General features: G+C 39.6%; 1 protein-coding gene across 1 annotated transcript in view; it reads right to left on the reverse strand.

The window, feature by feature from the left end:
- Window positions 1–20523, reverse strand: part of RAPGEF2 (Rap guanine nucleotide exchange factor 2) — a 247062-nt gene that overhangs the window by 221695 nt on the left and 4844 nt on the right. The gene's annotated exons all lie outside the window — the stretch shown is intronic.

The raw sequence follows: 20523 nt of genomic DNA on the forward strand, positions 1-20523 counted from the left end.
GGCAAGTTAGAGAAGCAGACGTACCAGGAATGTTTTAACCTCCAACTTGCTAGTTCTGAAGACTGTAACCCATTCAAATCTTGTCCCTGGTAGCAAGCGCCCAAACCTTTCCCCTACCTTTGCCAGCCAGCACTGAAAACCAAGGCTCCCAGCTACGCTCCCAGATAGAAAGGCTATGCATTAACGTAATTCCGTGTGGAAACCTCATGAGCAATGGAAACAAGAGGTATGTCAAGTCTGTGTTTCTGACAAACCAGTAGACGCCTGGCTGTGCTAATGCTGAGAAAAACTGGTTTCTCCTCCCTTCCCCACCCCAGTACAGAACAACTTGAAAGGCATCAAGCTAGCCCATACCAAAGCATTCCTCATCAACTGGAAAAATCCTAAATCATGTAGTTGATTATTAAAAACAAAACAAAAAAGCAGACCAAAAAAACTGAGAACCAAAAACCAACAGCAACTAATCAGAAGAAGATATCAAAATAATACGTTTATCATGTTATTATGTCACATGTTATATACACATGTGGATGGAGTACTGAAAAGGAAGAAAAAAGATAATACATTTACATCCTTAACACAGTGTCCAGTGACAAAACTGTCAATAAATATTAGATGCTATTAAAACCATCATATGAAATTCTGTATTATTTTCAGAGGAACCTGGCGATTAAGACAAGCTACTTAAAAGAGTTAACATAACAATAGCTAACATTTACTGAGACTTATCTATTTGCAAGTACCTGGAGCTGAGTTAAAAGTAGACCTTCCAGGGGTTTCCCTGGTGGCGCATGTGGTTGAGAGTCCGCTTGCGCCCGGGCCCGGGAGGATCCCACATGCCTCGCACATGCCTCCAACATGCCTCCAACATGCCGCAGAGCTGCTAGGCCCATGAGCCATGGCTGCTGAGCCTGCGTGTCCGGAGCCTGTGCTCCGTGACGGGAGAGGCCACAACAGTGAGACGCCCGTGTGCCACAAAAAAAAAAAAAGTAGATCTTCCAGCCCCACCCTACTAATTCCAATTATTTTAAAAATTAAAATTATCTTTTTTTTTTTTTTTTTTTGGCTGCACCGCACAGCTTGCGGGTTCTCAGTTCCCCAACCAGGGATCAAACACGTGCCCCCTGCAATGGAAGTGTGGAGTCTTAACCGCTGGACTACCAGGGAAGTCCCAAAGTTTTAATAAAATTAGATTTTAGACCTGAAGCTCAAATCTGAAGTACAACTAACCAATTCAAGCATTTTGAATAAAGAGAAAGACCCTAAGCAAATCGGAACTTCACTTCGTAACAGTCCTTACTGCCGACAGTACAGACACTGACACCCAATCTTACTGCAGGAGTCTGGCAGAGTGGAAAAGTATGGACTCTGAGATCAGGCAGTTATGTGTCCTTAAGCAAATGACTTAACCTCTCTGTATCTCAGCTGCTTCTTCACTGGCAAGTTGAGGACAGCATCTCCTGCTTAATTGGGTTGACGTAAAAACTAACTAAAAAAGTGAGGAAAAACCTAGCTGACTTTCTGGCACATGATAAAGACTTAATAAATGTCAACTGCTTCTACGTATCTTCCCTCAGTTGTTCTTTCTGAGTTACATTCTCCCTAAATGTAAATGAAGAGCAAACAACACATCTCAAAGTATTATGTATTACTACACTGAGGACAATTTGAAGTCGCCAATATGGGACTTTCAAAGGGGCTGCATTACAAAAGTAACTCTTAATTAAGGAGAACTAGAAGTGTAAAGATCCATCTACTGTTGCACCTTTCAATGGGGAACATTTATATTATGAAAGTGATTCCAATTCCTCTTCGAATTCTTCAAAAACAGTCATGATATTTCTAGTCCACATTCTTTTTTTTTTTTTTTTTTGGCGGGTACGCGGGCCTCTCACTGCTGTGGCCTCTCCCATTGTGGAGCACAGGCTCCGGACGCACAGGCCCAGCGGCCATGGCTCAAGGGCCCAGCCGCTCTGCGGCATGTGGGATCTTCCCGGACCGGGGCACGAACCCGTGTCCCCTGCATCGGCAGGCGGACTTTCAACCACTGCGCCACCAGGGAAGCCCAAGTCCACATTCTTATACTTGTTAGCACTCTTATGCAAGTTTCTGGCTATAGGTCTAAGTTCACAGAGCATTCAAATTTAAATACATAATGATGACAGACTTCAATAATCAGAAAAGAAAAGAAAATCGTATCCATTCATAGCACATAATTATAAAGCTTTTATTCCAAAAATATGTATTCTGATAAACACTCTTAGAAGAGAATATATATACATGTTCCACGTATGGAAAGATTTTGCCACTTTTGAGTACTTCCGAAAGTGAAAAATTTTCAGTTCAGCTTTTTTACTCAACATAAAATAATCAGAACTACTTGAGATACATTGGTGTAGATGAGTTCTTACACAATGGTTCTTTGAAGTCTGAAAACGGTTTAACAAAGAAAAGCTCTTTAGAAAACTCAACATGAAGCCTATGCTTCTAAAATGGTCCAGATAACTATTAACCTGGACAACCAAATAAAGAAGTAATTTGAAAACATGGTTTTACTGCCTCACTCACACCAAAAAGAGGCATACTTCTATAAATACTACTAGCCAAATAGCAAAAGGATCTTAGTCTATTATCTTTAAAGATGACTCACAATTTCCACTGACACTAATACTTTCGTTGCGTCAATGATTGTAACGTCTTACACATTAGCGTAGACTTCTCCATTTGAGAGGCACTTTCCTCATATATTATGCTCATTTAACCCTTAACAGACACCTTGGAAAAGAGGTAAGGCAAAATAGCGTGCTCTGTTTTACAGACCAGAAAAACGAGGCCCAATGAAAGTTGCCAAGGTCACTCATGGAATAAAGGGTATCACACCAGCCCTCTCTCCCAGCTAGTCTTCCTCATTAGAATTATGGACCCTAAAATGAGTGACATCATTAGAGCAACATCAGCGCAAAAGAAGTTAAGGCATTACTAGTCTCAAGTGTTTTTTGTTTTTTTTCTTTGTTTCTTCCCCTCTTGGATCTTACAAGAGATTAAATATACAAGTTAAAATACTGTCAGGGGGCTTCCCTGGTGGCACAGTGGTTGAGAGTCCGCCTGCCGATGCAGGGGATGCAGGTTCGTGCCCCGATCTGGGAAGTTCCCACATGCCGCGGAGCGGCTGGACCCGTGGGCCATGGCCACTGGGGCTGCACGTCCGGAGCCTGTGCTCCGCAACGGGAGAGGCCACAACAGTGAGAGGCCCGCATACCGCAAAAAAAAAAAAAAAAAAAAAAAATACTGTCGGATCTGACTTAAGAAAGGTTACCAGGTTACAAAAAGTTCAGAATCCAGTAACAGCAAATGCATACATACTCCAATAAAATCCAAGGCAACAAATTGAAGTCCGAGGCTTAGGAATTCATAATGTCATGTCTAGAATTCAGGTTTTTACTTTTGACTTGCTTCTGTGAATGACCAAAGTCATCACAACTAAGTAAAATTTGAATCACTATTACCTAACCAAGCAGTTCTAAGAATCAACTGTGGCTCTGTCTTAAAATAATCACAATCCTAAATTACGTTATGCTCAAATAGTAAAAAGTAACTTCCTAGGAGCTAAATTTTAAAATTGTACCAAATTGGGTTGTGCCCCATCAATACGGCTTACTGAATTATAATAAGAATGTCTGACACACACTTCATATATTTAACTATTTATGGAATGTTAAGGTATTATAAAACACCATGGAAACACAAATGTCAATAAGATAGTTTCACCTTCAAGGAATTCTGCAGTTTAAAATAGGGGACAAGGTACACTGAAAACTAAAAACACTGATGAAAGAAATTGAAGACACAAATAAAATGGAAAGATATTCCACACTCATGGATTGGAAGAATTAATGTTGTTAAAATGACCATACTACCCAAAGCAATCCACAGATTCAATGAAATCCCTATCAAAATTCCAATGACATTTTTCACAGAACTAGTACAAATAATTCTAAAATTTGTATGGAACCACAAAAGAGCCCAACTAGCCAAAGCAATCTTGAGAAAGAAGAACAAAGCTGGAAGTATCACATTCCCTGATTTCAAACTATATTACAATGCTACAGTCATCAAAACAATATGGCATTGGTATAAAAACAGACACACAGATCAATGGAACAGAATAAGATCACAAAAATAAAACCACACATACATGGACAATTAACTTACGCCAAAGGAGCCAAGAACATACAATGAAGAAAAGACAGTCTCTTCAATAAATGGTGCTGGGAAAGCTGGACAACCACATGTAAAAGAATGAAACAAGACCATTATCTTTCACCACACACAAAAATTAACTAAAAATAGACTAAAGACTTGAATGTAAGACCTAAAAACCATAAGTTCCGAGAAGGAAACATAGGTGGCAACCTCCCTGACACTGGTCTTAGTGATGTTTTTGGATCTGACTCCAAAGGCAAAGGAAACAAAAGCAAAAATTAAAAAATGGGACTACATCAAACTAAAACCTCTGCAGTGAAGGAAATCATCAACAAAATGAAAAGGAAACCTACTGAATGGTAAAAGATGTTTACAAATCATATATCTGACAAGGGGTTAATATCCAAAATATACAAAGAACTCATACAACTCAACATCAAAAACAACAACAACAAAAAAACTCACAACCTGATTGAAAAATCAGCAGAGGATTGAACAGACATTTCTCCAAAGAAGACAAACAGATGGCCAACAGGCACGTGAAAAGATAATCAACAACACTAATCATCAGGGAAGTGCAAATCAAAACCACAATGAGATACCACCTCACACGGGTCAGAATGGCTATCATCAAGAAGACAGCAAATAAGTGTTAGCAAGGAGAAAAGGGAACCCTCATGCACCGTTGATGAGAATGTAGATTGGTACAGCCACTGTGGAGAAAAATATGGAGATTCATGGAAAAATTCAGATTGGAACTACCATATGATCCAGCTATTCCACTCCTGGGTATTTATCTGAAGAATATGAAAACACTAATTTGAAAAGATACATGCACCCCTGTGGTCACTGCAGCACTATTTACAATAGTCAAGACGCAGAAACAACCTAAGTGTCCACCAATGGATGAATGGATAAATAAGTCGTGTGTGTGTGTGTGTGTGTGTGTGTATACACTATAAACACTATATACACTATAGAATATTACTCAGCCATAAAAAAGAATGAAATCTTGCTATCTGTGACAACACAGATGGACCATGAGGGTATCATACTAACTGAAATAAGTCAGATATAGAAAGACAAACACCGTATGATTTCACTTATATGTGAAATCTTAAAAAAAATGAACAAATAAAACAGAACAAAGACAAACTCACAGATACAGAGAACAGACTGGTAGTTACCAGAGTGGAAGGGAGGTGGGGGGGTGGGGGGGAAATGGGTGAAGGGGGTCAACTATATGGTGATGGATGGTAACTAGACTTACAGTGGTGATCGTTTTGTGTGTAAACAAATATCAAATTGAAATTCAGGTTTCAGTCTCTTCAATAAATGGTGCTGGGAAAGCTGGACAACCACATGTAAAAGAATGAAACAAGACCATTATCTTTCACCACACACAAAAATTAACTAAAAATAGACTAAAGACTTGAATGTAGGACCTAAAAACCATAAATTCCGAGAAGGAAACATAGGTGGCAACCTCCCTGACACTGGTCTTAGTGATGTTGTACACCTGAAATTTATACAATGTTATATCCAATTTTACCTCAATAAAAAAATAAATAAAATAGGAGATAAGATGTGTAGTCCTAATAATTATGAAATAATTACCAGAGGATAAATGCCTTACAGAGAAGTGCTAGTTAAAAACAGTAAAAATCCCATAAAGAAAAATTCAATCTCTAGCTCAAGTGACCAGAAAAACTCTTTATGGAGGAGGAAACATTTAAGTTAGTCCTTTTAAAATACCCAGGATATGGGACTTCCCTGGTGGCGCAGTGGTTAAGAATCTGCCTGCCAATTCAGGGGACATGGGTTCGAACCCTTGTCCGGGAAGATCCCACATGCCGCAGAGCAACTAAGCCCGTGTGCCACAACTACTGAGCCTGCGCTCTAGAGCCCATGAGCCACAATTACTGAGCTCACATGCCACAACTACTGAAGCCCGTGCACCTAGAGCCCGTGTGGTCTGCAACAAGAGAAGCCACCACAATGAGAAGCCTGCGCACCGCAACGGAGAGTAGCCCCCTCTTGCCACAACTAGAGAAAGCCCGCCTGCAGCAACAAAGACACAAGGCAGCCAAAATAAATAAATAAATAAATAAATAAAATAAATAAATTTATTTAAAATAATAATAATAATAAAATACCCAGGATAGGTCTGAAGGAAGGAGAACAGTGTGGAATAAAGTGTGACTAGCCTGGGTAAAAAGGGAGGAATCCAAAGCTTTGCTTGTGGGACACGGACAAGGGCCTGAGAATGAGGGCAGTGAGAATAAAAAGAAGATCTACGAAGAAAAATAAACGAATTTTCTTTCCCAAACTCCATGGTTAGCTTTTTACAAAATTAATTCAAAACACAGGAGCAGTTTACCCAGAAGATAATGCAAGATTATTGTTCTTTGTGGTTACAAGTATCACGCTTGGAAATTACCATCCACACAAATGGGTTGTACTTGATGATGAGAAACGAGGCCTTAGGTTTTTTTCCTCTGACATACCACCCCTAAATAAATAGATCCACAGCAGCATTTCTTTTCCTGTACTCTTGATCTTATAATCAACTGAGAAAAGTAAAAATGAAGGGAAACGTAAAGTAGGACCTAGCGCAAAAGCAGAGGGGAAGGATAAGCACGGGTTCCTATAAACATTTTTTAATGTGCTCATTTTCACAATCAGCAGAGGGGCGTGTTTGTCTACTAAATTAAGAAAATTCTGAGAAATTCTTATAATCTTCTGAAAAAGCTGATAGAGAGTAGCCACTTTTTTTTTAATCCTTGGACAAGAGAGAGTAAATGACATTTTACAATAAAAGTCATTTAACTGGGACTCCCCTGGTGGCGCAGTGGATAAGACTCCGAGCTCTCAATGCAGGCAGCCCAGGTTCAATCCCTGGTCAGGGAACTAGATCCCACATGCATGCTGCAACTAAGAGTTCGCATGCCACAACTAAGGAGCCCGTGTGCTGCAACTAAGGAGCTTGTGAGCCACAACTAAGGAGCCCAGGAGCCACAACTAAGGAGCCTGCCTGCCTCAACTAAAACCCGGCCCAACCAACCAAATAAATAAATAAATATATTTTTAAGTCATTTAACCTACTGAAAATATAAAGAAAACTGTAAGATATACAAAAGGCCAGATTTTAAGTTATGGGTGAGTTCTTTCTTCTTACTTCTAAAAGATTTCACCCAGCTTGATGAGAAGTACGGTGTGCTTTCTACCAGACTTTCAAAGATATCTAGGAGATGCTAGTTTCTTTTCTCTTTCCCCCATGCTATTTTGTATTTTCTTGCAACCAATTTGAAGGTAAATATTGTTTTCCTAAAAATTGATTCAATATGTTTAACATCTACTCTCTTCCTTAAAAAAAAAAAAAATCACAAATAGAAATATTCAAAATACTGTACAACATGCCTGAAGTTTTCTTTTTTCTTCTTTTTTCGCGGTACGCGGGGCTCTCACTGTTGTGGCCTCTCCCTTGCCGAGCACAGGCTCCGGACGCGCAGACTCAGCGGCCATGGCTCATGGGCCCAGCCGCTCCGCGGCATGTGGGATCTTCCCGGACCGGGGCACGAACCCGTGTCCCCTGCATCGGCAGGCGGACTCTCAACCACTGCGCCACCAGGGAAGCCCCATGCCTGATGTTTTAAATTCGTTTTCAGTCCTTTCCAGGAGACCACATTAACAAACTGTTTTGTTTTCATAGACAACTGAGGTGACATCCGACAGTATGAAAATCGATTATCTTCTAAGGATAAGGAAGGAAGGAGAGTAAACACTAGGAACATTTCTATTTGGGAGTGAGGAGTTCTGATACTGTATATAATGATACACTGTAATAGTTTTCATTAGTATTTTCTACAAAGTTTCGCTGAACACTGGCAAGACTGTTGCATTTTTGGAGTGGTCAGTGTTTCCCTCTTAAACTATGATGTAAGCACATCCTTTCAACTAAGTAATTTCACTTCTAACCCCCAAAGTCTCACTGCAATAGTCTCTTTTCTTTACTCACATTGATATAATTAATTACCATAGATGTACAAGTTATCATCTGTTAACTAATGGTTATTTTTGTGATTGCCAAGAAGTAACAGCTACTGAGGACAACTCTGAAGCACACTGGGAAGACGAAAGATTATCAACTCATGCAAGTTTCTGTTTGGATGCAAGACAGAGAAAGGTAAACAACATCATAAAAAGTAAGGAGTTTTGGGCTTCCCTGGTGGCGCAGCGGTTGAGAGTCCGCCTGCCGATGCAGGGGACACGGGTTCGTGCCCCGGTCAGCGAAGATCCCACGTGCCATGGAGCGGCTGGGCCCGTGAGCCATGGCCGCTGAGCCTGCGAGTCTGGAGCCTGTGCTCCGCAACAGGAGAGGCCACAACAGTGAGAGCCCCGCGTACCGCGAAAAAAAAAAAAAGGAGTTTTATCTCTGAATCCAGTTTAAAGGTTTAGATAATATTCCTACAGTCATTTTTTAAAAGTAAAGTAGCAGTAAAATCATTATTGATTGCAAACTCAATGGAAATGAGGGTATCTTTGAGCACAATGCAAAGCTGATTAATTAAGCAGAGCACGCAGCATGTGCCAGGGACTGGGACCTGGTATATCTGATGGGCTTAAATAATTGTTTTGTTTTGTTTTAATAACAAAAGCCTAATTCAGGAAGAGGATTTTTCTTAAAACTTCTCATGTAACTCCAGATTTCTTAAAAACCTAGAAAAAGATCACAGACACAGTTTCAATAAAGTTAGGCTGGAAAACTGATGACAACAACCTATACAAAAATATGTCCTTCCTGGGAGCAAAGTTGTGTGACTCAGAAAAACAATATTGGATGAATATTAACAGATGAACAATAATAAAGAATACATATTATACGCAGTGCCTTTAAGACTTTTATGAATAGTTATGTTAATGCTATTGTGGAATTCTCCTTTCAGAGTGTATTTGTAAAGAGCACCAGGAGATACTTTATTAGAATGACTAAAAGTCCTAGTCCTCCTTTGGCTACACCTAGAAAGAAAATACATAATTGAAATTGACAAAATAGCTTTGTTTTTGCAGCATTTAAATAACAGTGAAACTAGGCTGAGCCGAGTCCCCTCCACTTCATTCCTTTCTGTGTAAAGATAACTCCTCAGTAAAATGATTACAGACTTGCAATTATAAAAGACGGATTAAATCCTTGAGCCCTGAAATCAGTTGGAAGCTCTAGAAATGAGAGTCTAAGGCAAAGGACAAACTTGCTTTAAAGACCCAGACAGCAAATGTTTTAGGCTCTGCAGGCCATACTCAGCCTCTGTAGCATGAAAGCAGCCACAGACAACTCGTAAAGAATGAGCTTGGCTGTGTCCCAATAAAACTTTATATACAAAACCTGGCTATGGGCTGGATTTGGCCCAAGGGCTACAGTTTGCTCACCCCTGATCTAGGGGATTAAAGTTTCAACAGTTTGCTGGCTCTGTCTCTGTTGCATGGGGAAATTCACCAACTACTCTGGGTATTTATTTCCTCTACTCAGGAGTCTCAAACTAGATCAGGAATTTTCAACATTTTTTTTAGTAGTAAATCTTTTTCTAATAAAAATTAACGGTGGAGGCTAGGCTAGACTTCCAGGACTCCCCAAAGGCCCCTGAAAAGCCTCCAGGTCTGTGAGACAACAACAAAATCACCAGTCACCTGCTTCTAAGGTTCCACTCAGTACCAAGAACCAATACTGACCAATCTGTTTTCCTCAAGGTCTCTCCCTTCAGGCATCATCAGGTGAGGGAAGCAGTCTATGAATTACAGGCCTTTCAGATGCTCCACAAATCACACTATTCCCTTCCATAAAGAAGAATGTTACATGACAAAATTAAAAATTACAAAGTACGGGTGAAAAGTAGAAAACAATGAAGTTAGATTCTACTCTATACATGTATTTAATTAAGATGTTTTTTGCTACAAATCTGTAAATATTTTACCCAGAATGAATTTTATTACAGCTTACTCTTTTCTAAAGTTTTATATATAATCAATAAGACTTCAGTGGAGCATATTTAACCTGTTTCAGAAACCACCCCTCAAGAAGTTACTATATTTGCATGTAAATCATTCTACAATCTATATAGTCATGTCTATTAAAACGGGTCAAGGCTAAGATCTCTACTTAGTAACAGTTAATCAGAAAATTAGTTCTAAATACTAGAATTCAATTTAATTTTATAATTTAAGTCTGTCATTAATTTCAACTGCTGTCCCTCACCATAGTCAAAAATCTCAAAGTAAAAAAAAAAAAAAAGGTACTGCAGGGACTTCCCTGGTGGTTCAGCGGTTAATAATCCACCTTCCGATGCAGGGGATGCGGTTCGAGCCCTGGTCGGGGAACTGAGATCCCACATGCCACGGAGCAACTAAGCCCATGTGCCACAACTAGAGAGAAGCCCGTGTGCTGCAACTACAAGAGCCTGCACATCACAACTAAGACCTGACACAGCCATAAATAGATAAATAGATAGATAAATTAAGAAAAAAAATTTTTTTCAAAAAGGTACTGCATAGAACAAAGGTGTCACAGGAGCTCAGAGGAAGAATTTATACACTCTGTTAAATGACAGTGAAATATCACATAAATAACAGTTCAAAATACCAGCACCAAAGTGATTAAACTTATGCGGAGGTAACTGTCTGATACTCAAGAAAAACAACTTTGTTCCACAAAGTTACACGTTTCCATAAAGGAGGACTTCAGTGTGACAGAAACTGAACCAAAAATTACTGCTCCTTTCAGCTTTCATCCAATTCGCTATTAATGTGGAAGTATATAATTACTTTTTCTGCTGTATCTCAAATTCTCAGGAAAAAAAAAAAAGATCTAGTCATTAACCAACATTTATTAGCTCAGGTTCTGTGCTATGCTGTGCGTCCAAGTCATGAGCTTTAAAGATGAATAGCAAGTCCCAGCCCAGTAAGCTCTCTAGTGAGGCAGACAGACACCTCGCAAGTTAATCCATTCTAAATGAAATCGAGGTCCTAACTTAAGACTCCAAATTCAGGCATATTTTAGACCCCAGCACCCCCCCAAAAAAACAACCTACAAAAAAACACAGAATGTTTTAAAATGGCAAATACCCCGACTCTTTCCAATAACATTTCTAGCCATTAGTTTCTGACAGTAAATGGTTTAACTGACCCCACTACACATAAGAGCAGTTAATCTACTTAAATCTTGACTGCTATCATAAAAAGCCCGTAATTAAACATAACGAATGCTCTAAGGAAGGACACAGGACATACTTAAAGTTTTAATATCAAAGCTAGCCTTGTATAACATTCAATATGAAACCACTTTTCTCAAAGACATAAGTTTATGATACAAGTATGAATTCAACTAATTACAGAAAACTCTAAACAGCTATCGTTCACAAATACTTTATATACAAAAGTATATTTACTTATAAAATGATGATGATTCAGCCTGTGGGAGGAATGACAATTAAATTGAAAACTTAAAAGTCCCAGAAAAATGACAAAGTATTACTACACACAGAAATATCAGAACACAAAACTGGAGCACATAAGAAATGAAATAAAATTTTAAAATAGAGTAAAACTGAAGCAAAGAGAATTTATAAAATATAAACCTATGTTTTACTTTAAATCAATAGTTACCATTTAGAAATATTTATATTTGAAAGTTACACTGTTATATTTATATATAATGTTCACGCAATGCTATTTTTACCTCTATTTTCAAATGAGACTGTGCTTCAGAAAATTAATAGTCATACATCTAATAAGCGAACTAAGAAGTTGAATATATCTATATGACTCCAAAACTGTGGCTACAGTAATGTAGCTCTATACCTTACTGCAAGACCTCTGAAAGTAAGACTTTCAAAGAGGTCTCCTGAGAATCGCCACATAAACTTATTACAATCATCTGTTCCCTATGCAGAGTAAGTTGGGCAAATACTATGGGCTCAAAGCACTTATCCTAATCTCCTTCTTTCCTGCCTTTCTGCAATATCAAGGCTTAAAAGCAAAATCCTCACATTTCCAGCCACTTTTGCAACTAGGAGTAGCCAGGTGACCGAGCTCTGGCCAAGGACAAGTACCTGGAGAGGGCTTTACTCCAAAAACACCAACTCTTACAGAGAAAAACACTCTCAGCCTCCTCCCTTCTCTCCTGCTTGGGGTGCAGCCATCATCTTGGGACTTTGAAAACCAAAATCACTTGCTAAGTAGAATGAGCTGGTTTCCTTAATGACATCCTTGAACCTCTATATCAAGCCTGCACTGCCCAACTTCAGATTTCTTATTATGTGAGAAAAATAAGCCCACCGTTAAGCCTCCATGTGTGCAGTTTTTGACAACCTGCAGACTAATGCAACCCCAACACAATCAAGTCTATCAAATACCTATATTGTAAACCACTTTGGAGAATTCATCACAAGATATACGAATGATGAAATATTACCGAAGGGATAAATGAATACCAACGACTGAAAAATAATAATTTAATAAATATTAAACACTCCAGCCAGAGACTGTTAAAGAACTTAAATGTACAAGAACATATTTAACCTTTACAACCATTTGAGGTTGGTAATATTACCACAGTCACCCACGGTAAAATTTTAAGAATCCTTGACAAAAACAGAACAATATGGTGAAACAGAGCTAAATTTATTTATTCTGAGATTGTGACCTATTTTTATGATATTAAAATGTCCTTTCTTTTATGAAATGAGAATAGTGGAGAGTTTACATTCATTTTACATTTACATTACATTACATTCATTTTAACATGCTGACTTGGCAAAATAAATAGGTGACAAATCAATATCAGGACCCCAGAGTTTTATGATTTTTAAAAGTCCCTGAAATCCAAAAGCCTGAGACCCACTGAAGTTAAGTAACCTGCCCAGGTCACAAAGCAGTCTGTGGTCTGGACACCAAAGTCCAGGGTCATAACCACCAGGTTAGATAAAGGAAATACACTAAGTAAACTCAGACTTAAAGATACAAATGTATAACTACAGAGGAAAACAGCCATCCCACAATATATCGAGTGGGAACAAGGACTTTTAAAGTGAAATGATTTTACCATGCTGCCCCTCCCCGCCACAGACACAGAGCTTCCTCTAACTGATGAAGATTTAAACCACACCAGAGAAAATGGAATCAAGATAGGAATTCTCACCCATTCCAACTTATGTCTCAGATGACGTTAGGTTTGGAGATTCATATTTGGGGATAAAGAACTTGTGGGTCGGGACTTCCCTGGTGGTGCAGTGGTTAAGAATCCGCCTGCCAATGTAGGGGACACGGGTTCGAGCCCTGGTCCGGGAAGATCCCACATGCCGCGGAGCAGCTAAGCCCGTGCGCCACCACTACTGAGGCTGCGCTCTAGAGACCGCAAACCACAACTACTGAGCCCGCGTGCCACAACTACTGAGCCCACTACCCACAACTACTGAAGCCTGTGCGCCTAGAGCCCGTGCTTCACAACAAGAGAAGCCACCGCAGTGAGAAGCCCGCGCACCGCAACGAAGAGTATAGCCCGCGCTCGCCGCAACTAGAGAAAGCCCGTGTGCAGCAACGAAGACCCAACGCAACCAGAATAAACTAAAAAAAAAAAAAAAAAAAAAAAAAAACTTGTGGGTCTCTGCGTACACTGCCTGCCTTTAAGTCCTGTGTTTTCCCAAATTGAAGGCGCAAGGCAGCGCGTGATAACATCTGCCCCTAAAGCTAGCTTGCCCCTTGTTTTATTCCAGCTCTTACAAAAGTAAGGGGAGCCGACACGAATGAAGACTAGAAAAAACTGAAATGCAGTCAAAGTCTTCTTCACCTCAATTCCTGGCATTTCATGCTACTGTATTTCAATTTCTTTAACTCATGAGTTTTCAAAGTTCATCTCTAGTTGTTTGCAAAGGTATAAATCTGATCAAGCAGTTTCTTAATACCATAACTATATAATGTAACTTAGCCAAATATTTCCAACAATTTGACCAAGAATTTTCTAAAAAATTTGAGTGTGCCTAAAAGAAAATGGAGTTTGCAAGACTACATAACGTAGCTTACGGAAGAAATCAGAAATGTATTGCCTTGAAGACTTCAAATAGTTACTTATATACAGAACAACTGGACAGATGTTAAAGTGTTCATCGACACCTACACATTTTCACTTTTTTTATTTTATAAGATTTTAGTTACTTCAAAGCCTGGCCAGCTCTTTTCTTTTCCACTTGTGCCCGCAAATGCAATTTATTACTGAAAACATCAAACAGAAAAAAAATACATTAAAATATAGAAAACAAATGGTTTTTATCTTTATAATTGAAAATACTAAATACCTCCCAGCTTACATTTTATTTGTTGTTATCTCAAATGTTAGGGCCCATATTTTTTAATCCAATCTTCCGGTACCAATTTCAGTTACAGGGGAAAAAAGTACACACTATACGGAAACAACATGCATTCTTCAGAATCTACCACACACAAAAAAAGAACGGTAGGTGGCTATGGGAGGAGCGGGGCGGGCAGTTGGCTTTATAATTGAAATGCAAAGGCATTTATACATATATATATATATATATATATATATATATATATATATATATGGAAAAAAGGTTTGTAGAGATATTTCTACCTTGAACTGCTTCTAACGAAATGCTGCACACACAGCTTAGGTCTCCCCATCTGCAGCTGTAATAATGCCTCCGACCAGCCTCCTTCAACACACCCTGCCATCCCCTTCCCTCCCTTCCACCCCCTCACTCCTACCAAAAGTAACAATTGAAAGACTTGTTAAGTTCACAGAAAAGGAAAAGGAGGGAGACCCTACAAACTTGATTTCACCTAGACTGACTTCCTTAAACTACTACCACAATTTCTTTTCTACCGTGCTTCATTTTATCTCCTACACATTTTTTACTAATACCAAATATTCCCATTTACTTACATTCAGGATCATGAAACCTTCACACCTGGTAAAATACACTACATTTTTATGTGAATATCTACAAAATTCAGGTAGGAATAAAGGTGAATTAAATGTTATTATTTTAGCTCTTCTTGTCCATTTATTTATAAGCTTGTCTGTGTGTATGTAAGTTTCCTCTAATATATTGCTTCAGCCATGTCACTAATGGTCCAATGTATGCAAAATATTTAGCTGAAAGGTACTGAGCTCTTCATTAAGATTAAATCAGGAAAAAGATTATTTTCAAAAATATCTTAATTTGGTGGCCCCTTGTCAGAGTCACAATAAAACTCCAAAAGCTGGGTTTGTTTGTTTGGGTTTTTTTACTTTTAATTTTGAAATAACTTTAGACTAAAAGAAGTTAAAAAAAAAAAAGTAGTTCAGAGATCCCACAGACTCTTCATCTAGCCTGCCACAATTCATCATCCGAAATAACCGCAGTAAAACTATCTATTCAAATCCAACAGCTGTCCCAACGTTTATTTTCTGGTCCAGGACCTAATCCAGAATCTCACAGCTCATTTGGTTATCATGCTTCCTTAGTCTCCTCCAATCTGTGACTCTTTCAGCACTCCATCCTTTCATAAGGTGAGCACTTCTGAGTACTAGCCATTTTGTAGCATGTCCTAAAATTAAGTTTGTCTAGTGTTTTCTGACACTTAAGTTGAAGGGTTTTTTAGTGAGAATACCACCTCAGAGGCGCCCTTCTCAGTGCATCATGATGTTGATATGCCTTGTGACATAACTTTGATCTTCTAGTTAAGTTGGTGTCTGCTAGTTTTCTTCACTTTAAAAGTACTGATTCCCCCCTTTGTAATTAATTACTTAATCTGGTGGGGGAGACACTCTGAGACTATGCAAATATTCTGATAGCTGATATATACATTTCTTTTTTTTTTTTTTTTTTTTTTTTTGCTGTATGCGGGCCTCTCACTGCTGTGGCCTCTCCCGTTGCGGAGCACAGGCTCCGGACGCGCAGGCCCAGCGGCCATGGCTCACGGGCCCAGCCGCTCCGCGGCACATGGGATCCTCCCAGACCGGGGCACGAACCCGTATCCCCTGCATTGGCAGGCGGACTCTCAACCACTGCGCCACCAGGGAGGCCCTGATATATACATTTCTCATCATACTCTCACCCACTAATTCTGGCACCTACTGATTCTTGTTTGCAGCAATTATCACTGTGAGGTTTGCCTACTGGTGATTTTCCATTTCCATCATACCTTCTACATTTTTTATTGGAATTCTACCATAACAAAGAGCTGTCTCTTCTCCCCTATTTATTTATTGGATAATTTACTTATATTGGCATGAGCTCATGGATATTTTTTCCCCTAGAGGCTATAATCCTTCTTTATTTTGTTGTTCAAATTGTTCCACTGGGACTCCTTTGTAAATACACTCACTAGACTTCCTTCTGAATTGTAAAACGCCACTTCAGTTGGGGAAGATCAGGTAATTTCTTTGAATGAGGGATGATAGATGGTAACATTACCTTTACCACTTACATCATGAACAACAACAACAAAATTTATGGAAGAAAACTATATATACTGAAATATCCCCAATGTGTTATACTCCCACAACTCTTGCTCATCCAAGACCTAATGATCTTTGGTCTTTATTTTATACATATTCTTATCGAATTTTCTCATCATTGTCACTGTTTAAATCCACCTAACCTTGTGCCACCCCCATTCCCAAATAATGTTGGTATTTCAAGAACACAGCCCAAACCACTCAGAGACAATAATAGATACATTCATTTTAGCCAAAAGGTAAGAAGCCATAATTATGCCGAGTGAAAAAAGCCAATCCAAAAGATCAAATAGTGTACGATTCCATTTACATAACATTCTTGAAATAACAAAACTATAGCAATGGAGCAGAGATTAGTCCTCCCCAGAGGTAGAGTTGGGGAGTAATTGTGTCTATAAAAAGGCAACAAGGGCTTCCCTGGTGGCGCAAGTGGTTGAGAGTCCGCCTGCCGATGCAGGGGACACGGGTTCGTGCCCCGGTCCGGGAAGATCCCACATGCCGCGGAGCGGCTGGGTCCATGAGCCATGGCTGCTGAGCCTGCGTGTCCGCAGCGGGAGAGGCCACAACAGTGAGAGGCCCAAGTACCGCAAAATAAATAAATAAATAAATAAATAAATAAATAAATTTTTAAAAAGGCAACAAGAGGAATTCTGTGGTGATGGAATTCTTCTGCATCTAGACTTTATCAATGTCAATATCCTCATTGTGATATTACGCTACAGCTTTGCAAGATATTTGTAATGGAAAAAACTGGGTAAAAGGTTCACAGGATCTCTGCATTATTTCTTACAATTGCGTGTGAATCTACAATTATCTCAAACTAAAAAAAGTTTTTTAAAAAAGATAATGCGTTTCAACTCTAGTGTGAATACTCAGGATAAATAAGATAATCACCATCGTGCCCCAACCCTTCAGATCCACCAATTGCTAGCTGGCTTCTAGGTAAGTTACTACCAGGCCTCCCTAGACTAACCCACCAACAGCTAATTCTTCTTCAGGGTCTCTTCTTTTCCGATTAGCTTTTATGTTGGGAGGGACAAATACCACCAGCTGCAGAAGAACACAAAGTTGCCAAGGGCCAGTAACTGTCGGTTTGTCAACTGAACTACCAGCAGTTAACAGGGTCAACATGTAAAATCTGATTTCAATTCATTTGGCTCATATTAAATATTTGAAAAGTTCTAGATCATTTTCAATGTGTAGGAGGCAAGCAATGAGAACTGCGGGAAGAGGGTTTTAGTACCAACAACAAAACAAGGTCCTTTTTCAAGTCACACCAACCCCTCCAAAACACTTTTTACTGCCTAATGGAGGTGAAAGCACAAAAATAAATGGTGATACCAAGAGACTCTAAAACGCACTAAACCTCCTGCTCTACAAAAACTAACCCGGCCACCACCGACCACCCCCACTGACTGAAGAAGAAAACACCTGAATACAGCAGGAAACACATACTTGGTAACAGTGCAGTAAGTCCTAGTTAGTTAGCAAGTGAGACCAGAGGCGGTTTTTTCCTGAAAAGATAAACATTCTAACAGTCAAAATAACGTGCCACACATGTGTACACGCACACACGTGTACACAGGATATATGTTTCCTGAAATCCATTGAATCCTGCTTAAACCATTGACTAAAACTTGAATTCAAATTAGTTGTCCTAATGCTAACGAGATTTCTGGTGAATCACAAATAGTTTGAAGCAGGCTGTGTTCCTTTGCAGCCACCAGTCTTTGATTAGTAAAAGGAAGTAGCTATTCCTTCTGATTCCCTAGTTCTTTGCTATTTAGAGTACTGTATCTCTTGTAGAACAAAGCCTGGTGCCTTAGATTTAAAAACTTTTTATACACTAGCTCTTTATATAAAAGGCAGAGACAGTCATCCTAACAGATGTGTTTCTGATATTTTTCTGTACAAATTTCGCATGTTGAAACACTGTTACGTTTTCATATAAATGTGTGCTCTATGCAATAAACTTTGCAGGTAAAGCAAAAAAGAAAATAATAATAATGTGCCAATCAGCTTACTTTCCCCCCACGAAGGCTGACCCTATAACCACTGAACATATTTTTACTGATTACATATATTCCAGCTCTGACAAAGCTACAAAAGACCAATTATATGTACTACAACTTGCTTCTCCTTCCTCATTTCAACATTAATTTATGTAAACAAAAACTGATGTAGGGGAATAAGGAACTGCCCTCACAGACTTGCTACAATCGTTACCTCGTGCCACCACAAGTCAACTGTGAGCTTAAATTCAGATGTTCCTCAATTCTTGCAAAGGATGGAATGCCTGGAAATCCCATTATCATCACAGATAAAGAAATACTAATATACTTAGCATAATGATATGAGAAATTAGCTATTTCATATTAGATTCCAGAATGGACATGGAAAAGACATCAAACTTTAAGGAAAAATAGTGTAAGTTGAAAAAATCTTGACAATCAAGAAAATTATGGGGACTTCCCTGGTGGCGCAGTGGTTAAGAATCTGCCTGCCAATGCAGGGGACACGGGTTTCGAGCCCTGGTCTGGGAAGATCCCACATGCCGCGAAGCAACTAAGCCCGTGCGCCACAACTACTGAGCCTGTGCTCTAGAGCCCGCGAGCCACAACTACTAAGCCCGTGCACCGCAACTACTGAGGCTGCGCTCTAGAGACCGTGAGCCACAACTACTGAAGCCCGTGTTCCACAACAAGAGAAGCTCGTGCCCGGCAAGGAAGAGCAGCCCCTGCTCGCCGCAACTACAGAAAGTGCATGCGCAGCAACAAAGACCCAACACAGCCAAATATAAATAAATAAATAAATTTATACAGAAAATTATGTTCAACAACTTGGACTTTTCTCCTATGAACTAAGAAATGGCCATCACCGCCAACTGACGTGATTAGGCTGCACTGGCGTAAACGTGTGCACGGCATGACACGATGAGCAGCTGATATGAATGTGCACACGTGCAGCCGGCCTGTCCAGCAGAGTGGATATCTCCGCTGTGTAGCTCGGGCTCTTGACCATCTCCACCCTGGAGGTCAGACCTCTGCTTTAACAGAACTCCAGTCTCCTCCCACTCTCCACAAATCACAAGCTTCCACAGGACATGTAGCGTCACTTTCCATCCACCACTCAATCCCTTGGCTCCAGGCGCACTGAACAAAGGTCCACACTTATTTCCTTACAACCACCTGTGCAGCTTCTATGACCTTGGGTTTGCCTGGAAAATCCTTCATAGCCTCCTGGTCCACTGATGGGTGAATTTCTACACCCCTAAGACTTAATACACACCCACCTAGGAAGTCCCCAGACTCAATACACACCCATCTAGGAAGTCCCCAACCTCAGCAGTGCTGGCCTAGGACAGCCGTCACAGCACTAATGAATCACTTCCTACTTACGACATGACAGACTGGTGAGCTGCTTGAGGGACAGACGTCTCAATGAATCCCCAAGGCCTGGAAGAGAAGCTATTACCCACATTTTACAGATGAGGAAACTGTTACCAAAAATGGGGTGAGGAGAGGGAACAGCCCATATAATACAGATTATCAAGGAACTATCACCAGCGGCCACATTTCCATAACTCTACACTAGTCTAGATCAAAGTTCTTTGAGGTAATTACAATTCCTTTTCACTATATATAAAACTTACAAAATACGTAACAAAGCTAAAAAAAAAGTTTTCAAATGAGTCAAGAAGGCATAGTCTTTCTGTGTTCTGAAAAGGTTACTGTATCTTTTTTCAAATAGCTCATTTAGGTTGGAAGCATATGCCACTATTACTTTACATAATATGACTTTATAAGACT

Source organism: Mesoplodon mirus (genome assembly GCF_964341445.2).
Source record: "Mesoplodon mirus genome assembly, chromosome: 2".
Lineage (NCBI taxonomy): Eukaryota > Metazoa > Chordata > Mammalia > Artiodactyla > Ziphiidae > Mesoplodon > Mesoplodon mirus.